This window comes from Panthera tigris, chromosome A2 (genome assembly GCF_018350195.1).
Source record: "Panthera tigris isolate Pti1 chromosome A2, P.tigris_Pti1_mat1.1, whole genome shotgun sequence".
Classification (NCBI taxonomy): Eukaryota; Metazoa; Chordata; class Mammalia; order Carnivora; family Felidae; genus Panthera; species Panthera tigris.
The window spans coordinates 157,763,662-157,768,278 of record NC_056661.1 but is presented as its reverse complement, the minus strand read 5'-3'; the positions used below and the strand labels follow the sequence as shown (position 1 = coordinate 157,768,278).

Here is a 4,617-nt window from a genome sequence, read left to right as displayed (position 1 = left end):
GGCTCTGAGCTGTCAGCACAGAGCCCGACGCGGGGCTCGAACTCACGGTCCATGAGACCATGACCTGAGCGGAAGTCTGACGCTTAACCGACCGAGCCACCCAGGCGCCCCTATTCCTTCCTTTTTAGCCTTTGTGTTTTTACTATAGTTTTTGCTTTGCGGCTGCCATGAGAGTTACATCTAAAAACTTATATCTAAAATATAAGTTAGAGGACCCGTCTGCTATTACTGGGGCCTGGCTTTCCTCTCCAGCCCGGAGGGGGAGGTGGAGCTGTAGGACAGGAGGGGAATGGGCCAGTCAGCAGGTGGACAATGATGCTAAACTTCTGCAGTGCTGCCAACTCCAAAAGGAAGAGCATATAGTGGGATCTAGCCTTCTTCAGGCTCCCCCAGGATCTGGCCAGATTCCACAAGTGGGGGGAGAATTATAGGAGAGCAGACTTAGAGGATAAAACACCTGATCAAGTAAATAACTTATCAATTATATGCCAGACACTCTGAGACCTCTAAGATCTACAGAATCATATATTTTGCAGAGGCATCAGATAACTAATGAATGATTGGGTCATTTTATTTCTCAAAATTAAAGCAGATAGTTGTGAAGTCATTGGGAGGGTCCGTATAGGACAGTTCTTCGAGATAATGTGAGACCAACAATATTTGATCTTACCAGCCATTTGAGCAATCCAATAGTGATACAGAAAACAAAACAACTGAGTGAAGATTAAATCAGGACATTGAAATAGAAAGACTGATAAAACCTTTGAACAGGAACAAAACGTAAAGAAAGAAACAACAGCAATGCTCAGAACCCCAGTGCTGGAGAAGGTAATAAAGAACAGGTTGAAGAAATTTTACCTTTAACCCTTGAGTAAAAAAGAAAACAAAGAAAACTTTAAATCTTTATTTGAAATCTTGGTTCATACGGGAAAACAAAACATACTTCTGGATAAGCGTGAAACTGATGAACTCCCAGAGGGTCTCTTTACTCCCGATAACTTTCAAGCACTGCTGGCATGCTGGGTAAATTCTGGCAAGAGGTTCTGAGAAAGTGCTTTCAGACAACAGTGGTTAACACGTTGTTCTGCTCAAAAACACAGCAGACACAGGTGCTAGAGGTCTGTGAGAGCGGTATTCGGGAGGAAACCGCTCAGGGAAATGAGAGTATCTCACTTCATCACTGACGACGTAGAGGACGTGGCAGGGGCAGAACACTTGCCTGTGTTGGTGAGGTTTGTTGATTTGTCTCATAACCTGAGAGAGGAATTTGTGGGCCTCTTGCCTTACAAAGCTGCTGCAGACATTTTGCCTGTGAAATCTCACACGACGGTAACTGAGAAGTGGGGACTGAACCTGGCCAGGTTTACACTGTGTCCAGTGGATTTTCTTCCAAAACACAAGTTGTTGCCTCTAGACCTTTAGAGAAATATCCCCAAGCTGTCTACACACTTTGCTCTTCCTGCATCTTAAATATGTGGTTGGCAAATTCAGTGCTTGTTGTGGGAGCATCTGTTGCATTAGGAACGATAGAGGACGTTTGTTCTTCCTTCCCTCCGTCTCTATAACTGCTTTTAGAGCTTGGCAATGCAATTTCTGTCCTCTTTCAGAGCAATGAGGAAAAGGGTAAAAGAACTGAAGGAAACTTGCCATTCTGAGTGGACAGGCAGGCATGATGCTTTGGAAATTTTGGAGGACCTCCTACAAGCACTTGTTGTGTGTTTCAATGATATAAGTAGTGACAAAAATATTAGCTGGAATGACTATATAACTGGCAGAGCATTCGTACTCTAGAAACAGATTCTGATTTCATGGTTACCATTGATGTTCTTAAAAATGTTCTATCTTTTTATAAGAGCCTTTGGAAAATCTTCAGGGGCAAACGTCCGATGTCTTCTTTGCAGTCAGTAGCTTAATTCTAGTGCTGCATTGACTAAATGAAATGATGGAATATATTGAAGTTTATCATGAATTTTGGTTTGAAGAAGCCACAGATTTGGCAATGAAACTTGATACTCAGCTGAAACTCCCTGGGAAAATCCACAAAGCCCGGCAAGGTAACCTGGGATCTCAGCTAACCTCTGAGAGTTACTATAAAGAAACTCTAAGTGTTCCAACCATGGAGCACATTATTCAGGTACTGAAAGATATATTCTCAGAACAGCACCTCAAAGCTCTTAAAGGCTCATCTCTGGTACCCTCTGTCATGGAACAGCTCAAATTTAATACATCGGAGGAGCGCCGTGCTGACGTGTACAGAAGTGACTTACCCAGTCCCAACACACTCTCGGCTGAGTTTCATTGTTGGAGAATCAAGTGGAAACAGAGGGAAAGATAGAGAGTTTCTACCTACGACTTACAAAGCCTTGCATCTGCCAGACATCAAGTTTTTTTTCTGATGCTTCTGCATTGCTGAAAGTCCTATGTAAGATCTTCCTGTGATGAAAGTTGAGAATGAACGCTAGGAAAATGGGCAGAAGTGTCTCAAAGCATAACTGAGGGACACTTTCACAGACCAAAGGCCAAGTAACTTGGCTTTGCTTAACATAAATTTTGATATAAAACATGATCTGTATTTAATGGCAGATACATATATCAAACTGTACAAGAGCTTCCTACAGATAACTCAGAAACCATTTAAAATACTTAGACTTTTAAAGTAGGCTTTCTCTTATGTTTAATATTTGGAAAAATCTAAGAAATTTGGGAACATCTTACGGAAAAGCTGTCAGGCGGATGTAGGCCACTTATGACCTATCGACCTCTCATTGAGTTGATTAGCCATTGATAATCTACCTACTTAACTGTTCTTCCAGAAGATAGCATTGAAAGTGCCACATTATACTTCTATGGGATCTCTGCCAAGGGCACTTCAGAATTGTTTCAGTTTAGTCATTTTATTTTTTTTTTAATTTTTTATTTTACAGAACGTGAGTGGGGCAGAGGGGCAGAGGGGCAGAGGGAGAGAGAGAGAAACTCAAGCAGGCTCCACGCTCAGCACCGATCCTTACGTGGGGCTCGATCCCACAGCCCCAGGAACATGAACTGAGGTGAAATCAAGGGGCAGATGCACAACTGAGCCACCCAGGCACCCCTTTAGTTAAGTCATTTTAGATATAACATTTACTATCACTGGATCCAGTTGTCAGGTATTGAGTTATCAGCTCTTAGAAGAAATAGATTTTGGTTTGTTTTCTTTTTTGTTTATTTTTTTTCTTAATGTTTTTATTTATTTTTGAGACAGAGAGAGACAGAGCATGAGCAGGGAAAGGGCAGAGAGAGAGGGAGACACAGAATCGGGAGCAGACTCCAGGCTCTGAGCCATCAGCACAGACCCCGATGCAGGGCTCGAACTCACAGACCATGAGATCATGACCTGAGCCAAAGTTGGACGCTCAACCGACTGAGCCACCCAGGCGCCCCAAAGAAATAGATTTTGAAGAGATCTGAGAGGAAGGAATACATTTTGTAAAATGTTACAATGAAGCTCACAAGTGACCTTTGAATAGTAGGAGTGTTAAGTACGTTAAAAAATCTGTGATGGGGGCGCCTGGGTGGCTCAGTCGGTTAAGCGTCGGACTTTGGCTCAGGTCACGATCTCGCTGTCCGGGAGTTTGAGCCCTGCATCAGGCTCTGGGTGGATGGCTCAGAGCCTGGAGCCTGTTTCCGATTCTGTGTCTCCCTCTCTGTCCCTCCTCCATTCATGCTCTGTCTTTCTCTGTCTCAAAAATAAATAAACGTTAAAAAAGAAAATTTAAAAAAATCTGTGATGGACAATTAAGGGAGTTATCAGACAGTGAGACAGAGAAGCACACGAGCTTGCCAAGCAGGGATTTCGGTGTAGATTTTGTCTTTATCAAATGAACTTAAAGGAACCAGTTACAGTTAAAGTTTGAATCAGTGAGCCTGACATTGTTGTTCCACACTGGGTTGTTGCTGTGTTACCTTCCTTTGTTGAGCTTGTATCTTCGTAAACTTTGAGCAGGTATATGTTGAACCCACCTCTGTTTCATGGTCAACACAGGATCAGAGGCCATGGATACTGACAACTTATTTGTCTGTTTTTCTCTTGTTCCATGACTGTATCTACTGCCTTGACTGATAAACAAAACCTGGAAGACCTACAAAAATAAGTGTTTGTGGTTTACCTAGGAATCAGACAGAAAATCTTGCAGTTATTGTGAAGAAAATCAAGTTTGTATAGTTTATTTCAGCCTAAATAAAACGTGAATTTTGTTTAAAAATAAAATAAATAACTTAGGTATTTTATACGTGTGTGTGTGTGTATATATATACTTATATTTATAAATATATATTATTATAATATAACCACTATTATTGACTTTAATATCAAAGGTATATTTGTTAGTAATGACAGAGCCCAAGATTGTAAATTCTGGTTCAAATGCACTGGTATAAAAGTTGTTAAAAATATTTAATAAACTATTAAATGTGCATGCTACATTTAAAAACACTGCCATGATGTTCATGATTTCTGTGTTATATCACCTGATGAGGCAGAATCAACACTGGCTCACTGAGAATTGTTTACTGTTGTTTTCAATTTAACCGAGCCTCACTTACTATGCTTCAAATGGTTATCTTTTGTGTAGTAGAGAA

At 41.1% G+C, this 4,617-nt stretch overlaps 1 pseudogene; it reads left to right on the top strand.

Moving 5' to 3' along the window:
- The first annotated feature begins 315 nt into the window (after positions 1–315).
- On the top strand, positions 316–2,647 carry LOC102955730 (annotated as a pseudogene).
- Positions 2,648–4,617: the final 1,970 nt, after the last annotated feature.